The sequence below is a fragment of the Gymnoscopelus microlampas genome (assembly GCF_963454915.1).
Source record: "Gymnoscopelus microlampas genome assembly, chromosome: 14".
NCBI classification, from domain to species: Eukaryota; Metazoa; Chordata; class Actinopteri; order Myctophiformes; family Myctophidae; genus Gymnoscopelus; species Gymnoscopelus microlampas.
This window is the reverse complement of record NC_139951.1, coordinates 7,104,593-7,120,864: the sequence shown is the minus strand read 5'-3', so window position 1 is coordinate 7,120,864 and position 16,272 is coordinate 7,104,593. Positions and strand designations below refer to the sequence as shown.

The following is a 16,272-nucleotide window of genomic DNA, read 5'->3' as shown; positions in this document are numbered from 1 at the left end:
AAAAAGAACTTATGCAGTGGTGTGTGGCAAGAATGAACATTATAGGATTCATCATCTAATTTAATTCATGAATATAAATTGTATTGAAATCATTCAACTCATGTTAATGTCCTAAAAATGATGTGTTTCTTTCACACTTAGGGGTTGCACACAAGGGTTCACTGCTACTGGTAGAGGGAAAAAGTGAGTGTTCTTAATTTTTCTATTGAACATACACTAAGCTATAACCATCAGAATAGTCCTAAAGGTATCTGCTCAGATCTCAAGTCAGCAAAGGTATCAACACCATCTATTTGTCTGTCTACAGAAAGCCGCCACCATGAGTACGGACGCAGAGATGGAGCAGTATGGCCCGGCCGCCATTTACCTCCGTAAGCCAGAGAAGGAGAGAATGGCAGCTCAAAGTGCGCCCTTTGATGCCAAATCTGCAGCATTTGTAACAGATGTTAAGGAGCTGTACGTCAAGTGTAAAATCCTAAAGAAGGAAGGTGGCCAAGTCACCATAGAAACGCTCGAGACGAAGGAGGTACGTAGGAAGAGGTAGATCTGAAATAAAATAGTGACACAGTACAACTGTAATTGCAAGACATTCTAAAGTTCTTTTTTTTTTTAGGAAAGAGTTGCAAAGGAGGCTGATGTCACCCCTATGAACCCTCCCAAGTATGACAAAATTGAGGATATGGCCATGATGACCCACCTCACTGAAGCCACTGTCCTGTATAACCTCAAAGAGCGTTATGCAGCATGGATGATCTATGTAAGGTTTTCTACGTACATGCTGAGAACAGTACAGTGTTGCACCTGTTAATAGCAAAGAATGTTGTATGATGTTAATGTTCTCTCTCTTCTCCCCTTCAGACCTACTCTGGCTTGTTTTGTGCAACTGTGAACCCCTACAAGTGGCTCCCAGTGTACGACCAGGAGGTTGTAAATGCCTACAGAGGCAAGAAGCGTATTGAGGCTCCACCCCACATCTTCTCTGTCTCTGACAACGCTTATCAGTTCATGCTGATGGGTACGTACTAGTCAGGACAATGTGAAAAAAAAAAATATATATATATATAATTATAATGGTTTTGTGCTGTGTCCATGACTAAAGGTTTGCTTTACATTTTACAGATAAAGAGAACCAGTCTGTCCTGATCACGTAAGTTTCCCATCTAATAGGCATTAAAAAAGCAACATTGTACACAAATTCACTAACTGCATTTCTCTGAATGTATGCATTTATAACCAGTGGAGAATCCGGTGCTGGAAAGACTGTGAACACCAAGCGTGTCATCCAGTACTTTGCAACAGCTAGTTCTGGTGGAGAAAAAGCGGCGGCCGGTAAAATCAAGGTATGTGTAGAGGTTTTTAAACAAAATGTTTTTGAACATAAAGCATTTATATGCAATATAGCAATTCAATTTAAAATAATTCTGACCACATTTTATATTGGGCGATGTCTAAAACATTCTAGGGGTCACTGGAGGATCAGATTATTGCAGCCAATCCCTTGCTGGAGTCCTATGGTAATGCCAAGACTGTGAGGAATGACAACTCCTCTCGCTTTGTAAGTATAAATAATGACATTTTATGAGAAAACCTGCAATAATTCAACAATGTAGATGCAACTAATTGTTGTATATCGAACAGGGTAAATTCATCAGAATCCATTTCGGCACAACGGGTAAACTGGCCAGTGCTGATATTGAGACATGTAAGTATGAAGTTCATGGATGATAAATTATATATGTCATGATAATAATTATAATTATAATTGTAATTGTAATTGTAATTGTAATATAGATCTGCTGGAGAAGTCCAGAGTGACCTACCAACTTGCTGCAGAGAGAGGTTACCACATCTTTTTCCAGATGATGACCAACCACAAACCTGAGATTATTGGTAAGTGAAATTACTGATGATGCATTGAGAACATAAATGAATGAATAAAAACCCATGTTCACCCTTTTTTAATCCCTTTTAAGAAATGTGTCTGATCTCCTCCAACCCCTACGACTTCCCGTTGATCAGCATGGGTGTGATCACTGTGGCCAGCATTAACGACAAGGAGGAGCTGGACGCTACTGATGTCAGTGAACATATTTGTTTCTTTCTAATACTCACTATAGTGTGCACTGCAGTCAGTTGCTCTGCAAAATGTATTATAAAGCAATGGTTGTCAAAATTTGCAGGCCGTGACCCCCCAAAATAATCCTATTTGAACTGGGGACCCCCCACCCTGACAAGCACTTGGAATTGTAGCAGTTGAGGCATTATATTTAGTTTGACTCGGTTCCACAGATAAATATTGTGAAAAACCTGTTTTCACATTCTTTACCTCTTTCTTATTGACAATTTGTTCAATGTTTGACAATTTGTAGTTTGTTGATTACTTTTGACGCAGTAATGGTCTTATTTGTTTTATTTCAATGTATGTATTTTATAGTTCTTAAAAGTCCTTAAATTGTCACTTTAGAAATGTGCAGATACCATGGATGTACACTTATACTGTATGTTAGTTTGTTAACTGTTGAGTTGTACACAGTTCTAAATGATGTTTGTTAACCTAATGCTTAATCTTTTGAATACATCTCTGCTTACTGACATCAGGAGGCTATTGACATCCTGGGCTTCAACGGTGAGGAAAAACAGATGATCTACAAGTTCACCGGTGCAGTGATGCATCATGGTGTCATGAAGTTCAAACAGAAGCAGCGTGAAGAACAGGCAGAACCTGATGGCACAGAGGGTGAGCTGATCTTTATTATTATTATTATTATGTATCATTATCAAGGAGGGTGAGCTGCATCTTCAACTAAGGAATGAAAGTAATGCATACTTTGTCACAAGTATTGTATTTACTTAATATTCTAAATAGACTAAGCTAATTATATTTTCAATATATTTCCATTATTTTATTGTTTTATATTATACTGTTTACGGTGGCGCGGTGGCGCAGTCGGTAGCGCTGTCGCCTCAAAAGGTCCTGGGTTTGCTTCCCACCGTGGGCGCTGGGGGCGCATTCTCTCCTCCGCGTCATCAGCACCCATACCCTATGTGTAGTTGGCGAAAGGGCCTTTCTGTGTGGAGTTTGCATGTTCTCCGCGTGTCCCGTAGGGTAGGTACCCTCACAAAAACATGCAGTAATCCTGGTCTCTATACTGCATCCCCCTGGTCAGCCCGGGTGCCTGATGGAGGGAAAAGGAACTGGTTGGAATAACGTGTTCCTTTTCCTTCCACGCGATACGTCCTACCGGGGAAACTCCCCCGTCAGGTGATAAGAAGGCCTGCTCACTCCTCATGCATTGAAGGGAAGTATGAGCTCAGTTCGGGGCTCTCCCCAAGCTGGCAGAGGGAGAGTAGTGTCCAGGATTACAGCTTAGGCAATTGGCACAGGGTAAAAAAAATGGGTTACAAAAATCGTGGGATAAAAAAAGAAGAACAAAAAAGGGAAAAAAGGAAAATGTTATACTGTTTAGACTGATGATTATTTTGTTTACCTATGATCCTAGATGACTATCTCTATATACATTTGATGTATTAACTTTTGTTTACCTTGCTTACTGTAAGTCGCTCTCTGGATTAAGAGCGTCTGCTAAATGCCTAAAATGCAAATTGTATGAACATTTCAGAGGCTGACAAGATTGGCTACCTGCTGGGTGTAAACTCAGCAGAGATGCTTAAGGCGTATTGCTACCCCAGAGTGAAAGTCGGAAACGAGTATGTCACTAAGGGACAAACTGTGCCACAGGTGAGTAAATTACATTATTTCCATGTTCTGATTTCATACACACCTTATATTGTCAACACAGCATACATACCATAAGAACTCTAATATCTTTTTCAGTTGTGTCTTAATTCAGTTTCTGTAGATAAAATGATCCTCCAACATTATTCAAATTAATTTCTATTTATGTATTTAATATATGAACAGCATACAAAATATACCACTCTGCAGAAACATGTGCAGTTCCATGAACCTGACAGTATCACCCCTTCAGACTTCACCTTAGCCCGTATCACTTGCCCTAGCCTTGACGACCTTGCAGGCTTATGCAAAGGCTAAAATGTAATTTAGATAGCATGTTGTGTAGACAGATGCCAGGTTCATTTGTAGACCTGGCATCCGATAGTGTGTATAGTTTCAATGTAGCCTAGAACTTATTGATTTTTTTTAAATTTTGATTGATTATTTTTTTTATATTATACTGTTTAGACTGATGATAGGTTCTTGGTTTACCTATGATTCTAGATGGCTATGCATATTATTTATTACCTTGTGTTTTCCTTGCTTACTATAATTCGCTCTGGATTAAGAGCGTCTGATAAATGCCTGAATTCTTAATTGTAAATTGTGTAATTCACACGCCTACCTATGTCCTTAGGTAATGAACTCAGTCGGTGCCTTGGCCAAGTCCCTCTATGAGAAGGAGTTCTTCTGGATGGTCATTAGGATCAATGAGATGCTGGACACCAAGCAGCAGAGAAACTTCTACATTGGTGTGCTGGACATCGCTGGTTTTGAAATCTTTGATGTAAGCATGGACTTTTTTTGGGAGTGGGAGACTAATTATTTGTGTCACAATTACACAATTACAAGAGGTCGGGCTAATGATATTTCCACACACAGTTCAACACCCTGGAGCAGCTGTGCATCAACTTCACCAATGAGAAACTGCAACAGTTTTTCAACCACACCATGTTTGTTCTGGAACAAGAAGAGTACAAAAAAGAAGGCATCCCCTGGGATCTCATTGACTTCGGCATGGACCTGGCTATCTGCATTGAGCTCATTGAGAAGGTATGTACATGGACTTGGCTGTCTGACCTTATTTAGAAGGTATACTAGTATTACTATTATTATATAATATTCTCATAGACCTGGCTGTCTGCATTGAGCTAATTGAGAAGGTATATTATTATGTTATACTATTTTTTATATGATATTATATTGTTATATTATATAATATAATATGATATTATATTATATATTATCATGGACTTGGCTGATGTTAATATTGTTTTTGTCATTTTCTCTTTTGTCTCCTTTACAAAGCCCTTGGGCATCTTCTCCATCCTTGAAGAGCAGTGCATGTTCCCAAAGTCTTCAGACAAAACTTTCGCTGAAAAGTTGCTCGACCAGCATCTTGGGAAGAACAAGGCCTTTGAGAAGCCCAAGCCTGCCAAAGGCAAGGGTGAGGCCCACTTCTCCCTGGTCCACTACGCTGGAACTGTCGACTACAGCATCACAGGCTGGCTTGAGAAGAACAAGGACCCCCTGAACGACTCTGTCATTCAGCTGTTCCAGAAGTCTTCAATTAAACTGCTGGCTGTGTTCTATCCCCCACCTGAGCCTGAAGGTATGTTTATTAATATCTGTGACACCAAACAATGACTCGACAAGGACTGACTGGGGAACAAGAATAATATACACATGAGGACTGATTACACATGAGATACAGCTTGGGGAGACATGGACAAAGAACCATGAAAACTAGAACAAAACACAAAATACTAGACCTAGACAAGACAAGACAGGCAAAGTCTGTGACTGTGACAGAACCCCATCTCAGTCTCTTTCCCTACCTGCCCACATGTACCTGCGCTCTCAAGCTCTTGTCCCCTCTATACATTCGACCTTGGTCGTTGAAAATTTGCTATATAAATAAACTTTGATTTGATTTGATCTTCCTAACAAATATAAACAGATAACACAAAGAAAGGAGGCAAGAAGAAGGGTGGTTCCATGCAGACTGTGTCTAGTGCTTTCAGGGTAAGAATATTTATTAATTATTATCAACATTATATTCCTGTAAGAATTAGGCATTATTATTAACAACATTATATCTATGTAAGAAATAGGCACGTCTTTTCATGCAAGTTGTGAGCTTGCAGATCATCTTTGAATGTCTGAAGTATAAAATAGGGCTTAAGTGGTTAATGTATGTTTTAGGACAATCTAAATCTGTAAAGTAACTAGTATCTAAAGGAGAACGTTTTACTACTAAAATGCCTACTTGGCTCTTTCATGTCTCAATAGGAGAACATTTTTACTAATACTAAGCCTACTTGGCTCACTTATGTCTCAATAGGCGAACTTGGGGATGCTGATGACCAACTTGAGGAGCACTCATCCTCACTTTGTGCGTTGCCTGATTCCCAACGAGTCCAAGACTCCAGGTAAACACAGAAAATACAAATGTAAACAATGATTGTGAGGTGGTCGTTTAATGCAACTTTAGACAGTGTGTAACTATTTTGTCCTAATAATAATGGAGCAACCTCTTTACAGGCTTGATGGAGAACTTCCTGGTCATCCATCAGCTAAGGTGTAACGGTGTGCTGGAGGGCATCAGAATCTGTAGAAAGGGCTTCCCAAGCAGAATCCCATATGCTGACTTCAAGCAGAGGTATTAATTCCTTTTTCCAGCAGCTTTTAGTTCCAAACCCATTAACTCTTTGACTGCCAGAGATAAAACATAATTTGCCAAGCCACTGCCAGCGATTTTTGAGTGTTTCCACTAACCTTTGAAAAATCATAGAATATTTATCTCCAGTATGATCGATTCCCGGTCGCTTTAAAAGACGTATCCAAGTCTCTTAGAATCGGGGGGAAAAAGCGAGCCAATAACTAGGAAGTGAACAGCCTTCTTTTTTTTGCGATCACGTTATTGTCTCCGCCAAGCCGAAAGGCATGGCTAGAGAGTATGTTTTGCCCCCTGTCCGTCCGTCCATCCGTGTGTCCGTCCGTCCGTCCGTCTGTCCTTCTGTCTGTGACCGGCTAATCTCCGCCACCGTTGGCCCGGTCGCTGTGAAACTGTGCACACACACTCCTTGGATGCCACAGCAGAACCTCTGCCCCACATTTTTCAGATCAGCCTGTCATACCGCCATCATGAGGCCCACTTTTGCAAAACACATTTGTTTATACTACTCCTACAGATTTTGTCCAAAAAACACGCAGATCAGTACACAGTATCTCATGTGATCAACACAGATCTGTCCGATTGTCCATATTCCATCCTGATAGGCTAAGATTGGCCTCGAAAGTTTACAGGATTGGTTCATTTTGAACAAAATGCCTCAAATCATGAACGCAGCATGCGATTTCCGTGAAATTTTCCACGTAGATTCCCACTTGGCCCAGGAAGAAATGCCACTTGAAAACTTTCAAATCAGCCTCATGGTGGCGCTATAACGGGCGATTCACGTTTTTATCTATAACTGCACCGATCTGCGTGAAACTTTGCACGCACACTCCCTAGAGGCCAAGGAAAAACCTTTGCCCTGTTTTTTACATATGCCTTTTAGAGCGCCATCAGGAAGCTGACTTTTGTAAAACACATTTTTTGCTCTTACTCCTTCAGGTTCTGTCCAAACATCACGCACGGTACACAGTATCTCTATACTCATGTGATCAAGATGGATGTGTCCGATATTTGATATTCCATCCTACTTGGCTAACATTGGCTTCCAAAGTTAGCAGGATAGGTCCGTTTTGAACAAAATTCCTCAAATCATGAACAGGATTTGCACAATTTCACGGAAGTCACAGTCAGTTTTAGAAAAACTGAGTGCGACTTCCGTGAAATTGTGCACACACATTCCCACTAGGCAGAGGAAGAAATGCCACCCTTTTCACATTGGCCTGTTATAGCGCCACCAGCAGGTCTAATTTAGCAAACCACATTTATGGAACAAAATGCCTCAAATCATGAATGCAGTGTCCAATTGCCGTGCAAGGCCTAAGAAGAAATGGCACCCTTTTCACATTGGCCTATCATAGCGCCACAAGGAGGCCATAATAACCTACCTGACCTGGCGGAGACTTGTGCTCCGAGGAGCACTTTTTCTAGTTTGCTGCTGCTTTTCTCAGGTTAGCGAACAGCGCCAACTAGTGGAAAACCACTGAAAACACAAAATCTCGTCATTCGTCATTGGCAGGCTGCAATTTAGTAAAATATGACGAGAAATCTCGTCATTGGCTGTCAGAGAGTTAACGGGAGGCATGCAAAATGACCATGAACTTCTGCAAAACAGGTACAAAGTACTGAATGCCAGCGCATGTCCCGATGGTGCGTTCATGGACAACAAGAAAGCCTCTGAGAAGCTGCTTGGGTCCATTGATGTTCCCGTTGATGAGTACAAGTTTGGACACACCAAGGTAAACACACTGTGAACCTGGTTTAACATTATAAAGAGAGGACTAAGAGTTTATGTTACAGTTGTTTAGTTACAGTGTTTGTAACATTGTGTTCAGGTGTTCTTCAAAGCTGGTCTGCTGGGTACGCTGGAGGAGATGCGAGATGAAAAGCTGTTTGCTCTGGTCACCATGACTCAGGCTCTTGCACGAGGTTACCTCATGAGGAAGAATTTTGTTAAGATGATGGCTCAGAGGTACTTTGAAAACATCATTTATTCAATATTTAGTATCATTTGTAAGTACACTTACTGTTCAATACAATTTTGTTATAGTATCAAATCACTATAATAAAAGCTTAGGCCCTATACTTCTTCTATCACTGTCCACAATCATGACACACTTCAACCGTTTTCCCACAGAGATGCCGTTTTCACCATCCAGTTCAACCTCCGCTCGTTCGTCGCTGTGAAACACTGGCCATGGATGAAGGTCTACTACAAGATCAAGCCTCTTCTGCAGAGCGCTGAGACTGAGAAGGAACTGGCCAACATGAAGGAGAACTACGAGAAGATGACGACTGACCTGTCTACTGCCCTGGCCAAGAAGAAGGAACTGGAGGAGAAGATGGTGGCTCTGATACAGGAGAGAAATAACCTTGTGCTGTCAGCATCATCAGTAAGTAGGCTACACTGGACATTTTACAATTCCCTCCCTCAGATCACAAAGCTGTGCATTCTCACACTATGCTCCCTAAGAGTCTGTAATCCCCAACAGGCAACTGCAAAGGTATGTCTTGACCAGAACAAATGCTGACATGCTTCTGTGTTTTTTTTTCTTTTTCATTGACCGAAAGGGAGATGAAGCATTGAATGATGCTGAGGAGAGATGTGAGGGTCTTATTAAAAGTAAGATCCAGTTGGAGGCAAAGCTCAAAGAGACGACTGAGAGACTGGAGGACGAGGAGGAGATCAACGCTGAACTGACCGCCAAGAAGAGGAAGCTGGAGGATGAATGCTCTGAGCTCAAGAAGGACATTGATGACCTGGAGCTCACCTTGGCCAAAGTGGAGAAGGAGAAGCACGCCACTGAAAACAAGGTATAGATTACAAACTCTCTGGGGTTTTATTAAGTTAATAGTCGTTGCTATCAGGCAGAAACCTCCTATCTCCACATTTAAACCTTTTTTAGTTTTTCTTAAATTAACTACAGCGTCACACACACACACAAACACAACAACAAAAAAGTAGCAGATCTGCAAGCTTGTAACTGTTTTGTACACATGAGGTTTCCGCCCGACCAAGTGCAATAATGATCTATTCCATGACAACAAATTCTGTTCTGCTTGAATCAGGTGAAGAACCTGACCGAGGAGATGGCCTCTCAGGATAAGGGACTTATTAATACTGTTCATGTTGGGTTCATTTAGGTGAAGAACCTGACCGAGGAGATGGCCTCTCAGGATGAGGGACTTGCTAAGCTGACCAAGGAGAAAAAGGCCCTCCAAGAGGCACATCAGCAGACCCTGGATGACCTGCAGGCAGAGGAAGACAAAGTCAACACTCTGACCAAGGCCAAGACCAAGCTGGAGCAACAAGTTGACGATGTGAGTTTTACCAAAGCAAATTGGATGTTTGGAACACATTATGTTTATTGTTTCAATGGATGATGATATATAAATCATTTATCATTGTGCAGCTGGAGGGTTCTCTGGAGCAAGAGAAGAAGCTCCGCATGGACCTGGAGAGAACCAAGAGAAAGCTGGAGGGTGATCTGAAACTGGCCCAGGAATCCATAATGGACCTGGAAAATGACAAGCAGCAGTCTGACGAGAAGATAAAGAAGTAATGTGGACCAACAATATGAAATGTCATGGAGAGAAACCAATTGCAGAAAGACACTAAAATATGATGTGCTGTGTTCCACAGGAAGGACTTTGAAGTAACTCAGCTTCTGAGTAAGATTGAGGATGAACAATCTATGGGGGCTCAACTACAGAAGAAGATCAAAGAACTCCAGGTATTTTTATGTTCTGTAAAATCATTAATAAGTAAGAGTGAATTATTACTTTCAGACGTTAATCTAACATCATTAATTTGAAAGGCTCGTATTGAAGAACTGGAAGAAGAGATCGAGGCGGAGCGTGCCGCTCGTGCCAAGGTGGAGAAGCAGAGAGCTGATCTCTCCAGGGAACTTGAGGAGATCAGTGAGAGGCTTGAGGAGGCTGGAGGAGCCACCGCTGCTCAGATTGAGATGAATAAGAAGCGTGAGGCTGAGTTCCAGAAGCTGCGTCGTGACCTTGAAGAGTCCACCCTGCAGCATGAAGCCACTGCCTCTGCTCTCCGTAAGAAACAGGCCGACAGCGTGGCTGAACTGGGTGAACAGATCGACAACCTCCAGAGAGTCAAGCAGAAACTGGAGAAGGAGAAGAGTGAATACAAGATGGAGATCGATGACCTGTCCAGCAACATGGAGGCTGTTGCTAAGGCAAAGGTATGGTGGAATGTCTTTGCATAATATAATTATTGAGATTAATTTTCATTTTGCCTTTATTTATTCAGAAATGTCAATTGAGGGCAATCTCTCTTTTCCAATGACGACCTGAAGCATAACATAAACAAAATCAATGACAAGATAACAGACATTTCAGATATTCAAAGAATGTGAAAGTACAAACAGATCCCAGAGTATTTCTCACAAACTGTTTAAAGTGATCGAGTGAAATGAAATTCTCTAATTTTAAAACAGTTCAACGTGTGGGGCATAGTAGTGAAAGGCAATCTTACCCAGCTCAGAATGTTTTAAAAAAAGTAATCTTGTTTGCAAACCCTAAATGTTAATGCGCTGTTAAGATAATTAGGCAATTTCTTAACGAGTTAAAACCCAGCATCCGTATTGTGGGAATGCGTCGTTTTTCAGCAAAGGCTTTCCCAACAAAAACAGAAAACGGAAAAGACACTAGTCTTGAGGGACTCCGCTCAACCATAATGGGGTTTAAGTGGTTAAGTAAGGTTTTGTAGATAAAAACAGTGCAGTGATGTTCTCTCCTCATAGCTAATGATGGCCAACTTAGTGATGAGTAAGGAAACATCTCCAGTTATAAACAGGAGGGCTGAATGACAGACTGCATCAAGTGGCTTTACTGTTCAAATCAAAACAATGAACCAATCAGAAAAAAAGGATGAAAATGTCCAATGTTCATTTACAGGGAAATCTTGAGAAGATGTGCCGCACCCTTGAGGACCAACTTAGTGAAATCAAGGCCAAGAGTGATGAGAACGTTCGCCAGATCAATGATGTTGGAGCTCAGAGAGCAAGACTGTTGACAGAGAACGGTAAATGTTCATCTTAAAGTCTACTTTGTCGACATGGTTTGTCGATGGTACTTGAGCAAATAATTAGAGATGATGCTTTGATCAACAGTTATCCTGTGATCTTGATGATTTGTTTGAAATGTTTGAAACACATATTCAAATTTCCAATTAGGTGAGTTTGGTCGTCAACTGGAGGAGAAAGAAGCTCTGGTCTCACAGCTCACCAGAGGCAAGCAGGCCTTCACCCAGCAGATTGAGGAGTTGAAGAGACTCAATGAAGAGGAGGTTAAGGTGAGGAACAGATTCTTCCCACTTTTTTTAGGCCTAGTTTTATATATTTTTTAGTAATTTCATTCAGCTGACATTTTTTTGTCCATTTTCTATTGACAGGCAAAGAATGCCCTTGCTCATGCTGTGCAATCAGCTCGCCATGACTGTGACCTTCTGAGGGAGCAGTTTGAGGAGGAACAGGAAGCCAAGGCGGAGCTGCAGCGTGGAATGTCCAAGGCCAACGCTGAGGTGTGTCAGTGGAGGAGCAAGTATGAGACTGATGCTGTCCAACGCACTGAGGAGCTGGAGGAAGCTAAGTAAGTCATTAGTGTTTTAAACCAGGGTTTCTCAAACCTTTTGGTGTGAAGGACCCCCAAATTGTTACCTGTGGCTGCGTACCACCCTCTGCAAAAGTTTTGTGCCAGGGACCCCCAGAAGATAAGATTTATATTACAATAAATTCCAAATTACTATTCATGAATAGCCAACATATAAATGGATAAAGTGGTTAAAATGATGTTGATGCTCTTGCTGGGGACCCCCTGGATCCCCCCCCAAGGACTCCTGTGGTCACCGGACCCCACTTTGAGAACCAATGTTTTACACTGTCAGGCACCACTCACTATGCAAAATATTGCCCACATTAATTTGATTCCATTCAACACTGATCAACAGGAAGAAGCTAGCCCAGCGTCTTCAGGAGGCTGAAGAGCAAATCGAGGCTGTGAATTCCAAGTGCGCCTCTCTGGAGAAAACCAAACAGAGACTCCAGGGTGAAGTGGAAGACCTCATGATTGATGTGGAGAGGGCCAATGGTCTGGCTGCCAACCTTGACAAGAAACAGAGGAACTTCGATAAGGTGCTTTGACACTCATTATTTTGAAAAAAAAAAAAAATCTTGTCTCCTTAAAGTGGGTTAAATGACACATTTCATTACAAATGCTGTGCAGGTCTTGGCAGAATGGAAGCAGAAGCATGAAGAGGGTCAGGCAGAACTGGAAGGAGCTCAGAAAGAGGCTCGTTCTCTCAGCACTGAGATGTTTAAGTTGAAGAACTCCTACGAGGAGTCTCTGGACCAACTGGAGACCATGAAGCGTGAGAATAAGAACCTGCAACGTGAGTCTTTTTCTACATCATTCTTTTAATAACCGTGAGAAAAAAACATCATTAAATGTTCAAGATGAGTTTTGGATCAGGCTACAACTTTATTCAAATGCAAATACAAAATAGTTCTGATTGGAAAGTTACTCATTGATGATTTCCAATCAACTGCAGAGGAGATCTCAGACCTGACTGAACAGATTGGTGAGACTGGAAAGAGCATCCATGAGCTGGAGAAATCCAAGAAACAGACGGAGACAGAGAAGGCAGAGATCCAGACAGCCCTGGAGGAAGCTGAGGTAAAGCTTTTATCAATTGTGTTAGATTTATTTCAATAAGTTGTATATTCAAACCGTGTAGCTGTATATGATGTTACATTTTGATCTTTACATTTTAGGGTACTCTGGAGCACGAGGAGTCCAAGATTCTTCGTGTCCAGCTGGAGCTCAACCAGATCAAGGGTGAGGTCGACAGGAAGCTGGCAGAGAAGGATGAAGAGATGGAACAGATCAAGAGGAACAGCCAGAGGGTGATTGATTCCATGCAGAGCACTCTGGACTCTGAGGTCAGGAGCAGAAACGATGCCCTGAGAATCAAGAAGAAGATGGAGGGAGACCTGAACGAGATGGAGGTTCAGCTGAGCCACGCCAACCGCCAGGCTGCTGAGGCCCAGAAGCAGCTGAGGAACGTCCAGGGACAGCTTAAGGTGCAAAACATATTAGTTAGACACATATTCAAACAATAGAACTGTAGTGAACAATTCACATTCTGATGTTTCTCTTAACGTGACCACCTCAAATGTGATTTATTTTAGGATGCCCAACTGCACCTTGACGATGCTCTCAGAGGTGCAGAAGATGTGAAGGAGCAAGGTTCCATGGTGGAGCGTAGGAATGGCCTCATGGTTGCTGAGATTGATGAGCTGAGAGTGGCTCTGGAACAGACAGAGAGAGGCCGCAAAGTGGCTGAGCAAGAACTGGTAGATGCTAGTGAGCGCGCTGGACTGTTGCACTCTCAGGTACGCAAGTGGAAAAAAAGAAAAAAAGAAATATTCAGAATTTAAAAAATATTTACATCATGCTTACTTACATTGTTCAACTGAATCTTTATTTTAGAACACAAGCCTTTTGAACACCAAGAAGAAGCTTGAGGCTGACCTGATCCAGGTCCAAGGTGAAGTGGACGACAGTGTTCAAGAAGCAAGGAATGCTGAGGAGAAGGCCAAGAAAGCCATCACTGATGTAAGTTAGGATGCCCTATCCTTATCTATTAGATATCCTCATGTTATGCTTCATATTAACATACAATACAATGCAAACATGACTTTCCAGGCTGCCATGATGGCCGAGGAGCTGAAGAAGGAGCAGGACACTAGTTCTCACCTGGAGAGGATGAAGAAGAACCTGGAGGTCACAGTCAAGGACTTGCAGCACCGTCTAGATGAGGCTGAGAACCTGGCTATGAAGGGAGGCAAGAAGCAGCTCCAGAAACTGGAGGGCAGGGTAAGATGAAGTTTACCTCAACATAGCTTATAGTCTATAGATGATGAAATGAGAAGAAATAATCTCATAATGTACAATTAAATTGTGAAGGTGCGTGAACTGGAGGGAGAGGTTGAAGGTGCACAGAGAGGCGGAGCAGACGCTATTAAAGGTGTCCGCAAGTACGAGAGGAGAGTGAAAGAGCTGACATACCAGGTACTGTATACCATGTTCACTTTAATGACCATCATGCCTCTGACAAAATGAATAGATCGCATGAGCTTACAACTTTGAATGTTATGAATTCACTCTGACTTTAGACTGAAGAGGACAAGAAGAATCTTGGCAGGCTTCAGGATCTGGTAGACAAGCTGCAGATGAAGGTGAAGGGCTACAAGAGACAAGCTGAGGAAGCGGTAAGACAAATATGAATTTTCACTTGTGGCTGCCATAATTGCAAGACGCCCTTTTCAAATATTGAGGCTTTGAACCATCTCTATCATATTGTAGGAGGAAGCAGCCAACACTCACCTGTCCAAGTGCAGAAAGGTTCAGAATGAGCTGGAGGAGGCTGAAGAGCGTGCTGACATTGCTGAGTCCCAGGTTAACAAGATGAGAGCTAAAGGTCGTGAAGCCAAGGTAAATACATGTGCAATATGAAGGTTTGTTAAGATGATTATCTTTAACTAAGATTTGACTAAAGATTAGTGTTGAATATCTAATAATATTTTCCTATTTTTACAGGGAAAAGATGCTGCTGAATAACTTCTCCAATTCAAGTCACCATAAAAAGTCATAAAATATGACCCCATTGTATTCAATAAAGGTGGCAACAAAATAATGTTGTTGTTTCTTGTATTCATTGTCTCGTAAATCACTTTTTATTGTCAGGTTTGTCAGATTATTCTGGTTCCAACTCACAGGTCCGCTACCGCTATATACTATTTTGTAAACCCATTGCAAAGATAAATAAATTTGTATTAATCTTAGATGTTTTCAATGCAAATCAGGGCTGGTTTTCAAGTGCCAAGACCTTGCCAGCAAGCTCATAAAAGGCTGCTCCTTAGACACTTGCCTTTTAGCGACAACACCAGGAGGCTGAGTTACAGTATACTCATATATACTCACAATAACACAATAAACATTTTCAAAACATAGATATCAGTAGAACTATGTTAAGTAACAAAAATATAATTGTATTCTCAATTAGTACAGAATGTTACAAAAATAAGAATGTTGCTATATAATACTGACAGGAATATGTTTGAATATAGTAGGGCTGTCCTCGACTGGAATTGTTAGTCGTCTAATATTCATAGGAATATGTCTGCATGCTGTTTACAAACTTTTCAGGATGATGAGATTGAGAACTGAACATTACAAATGTAATTTCACAATGGCTACTACTGCTATTGAACGTTTTGAATAGAGTTTACAAGAGTGTGTGTTCTGTGTGTGTGTGTGTGTGTGTGTGTGTGTGTGTGTGTGTGTGTGTGTGTGTGTGTGTGTGTGTGTCCTTCTGTGTACAGCTGTGCGACTTCCGTGACATTTTTCATGCACATTCTCACTAGGCCGAGGAAGAAATTAACATTTTCAAATCAGCCTCATGGTGGCGCTATAACAGGCCGATTCTTTTTTACCTATAACTGCACCGATCTGTGTAAAACTTTGTATGTGCACTCCCTAGAGGCCAAGGAAAAACCTATGCCCTGCATTTTTTACATCTGCCTTTTATAGCACCACCAGGAGGCCGACTTATGTAAAACAATGCTTTTTATATTACTCATTCCCTTTTTATCCAAATGTCATGCAAATCGGTACACATGATCTCTATAGGCATGTGATCAACACGGATCTGTTTTTCATATTCCATCTTAATTGGTTAAGACTGACATCTAAAGTTTGCAGGAGTGGCCCGTTTTCAACAAAATGCCGCAAATCATGAACGCAGCTGTGAAACTTTGCAAGCACATTCGCG

At 41.5% G+C, this 16,272-nt stretch overlaps 1 pseudogene across 1 annotated transcript; it reads left to right on the top strand.

Annotated features, from left to right (window-relative positions):
* The first annotated feature begins 319 nt into the window (after positions 1-319).
* LOC311060786 (myosin heavy chain, fast skeletal muscle-like) lies at positions 320-13,403 on the top strand (annotated as a pseudogene). The gene is made up of 32 exons: positions 320-526; positions 614-757; positions 859-1,015; positions 1,120-1,147; positions 1,238-1,340; positions 1,463-1,555; positions 1,639-1,702; positions 1,792-1,890; positions 1,974-2,077; positions 2,599-2,737; positions 3,621-3,739; positions 4,374-4,523; positions 4,619-4,789; positions 5,045-5,348; positions 5,697-5,761; positions 6,081-6,168; positions 6,281-6,398; positions 8,029-8,152; positions 8,249-8,385; positions 8,551-8,810; positions 8,989-9,227; positions 9,558-9,734; positions 9,827-9,972; positions 10,057-10,147; positions 10,232-10,621; positions 11,337-11,463; positions 11,615-11,733; positions 11,833-12,029; positions 12,388-12,571; positions 12,663-12,828; positions 12,988-13,112; positions 13,211-13,403. The product of its transcript is annotated as a myosin heavy chain, fast skeletal muscle-like (transcript).
* The last annotated feature ends 2,869 nt before the right edge of the window (positions 13,404-16,272 follow it).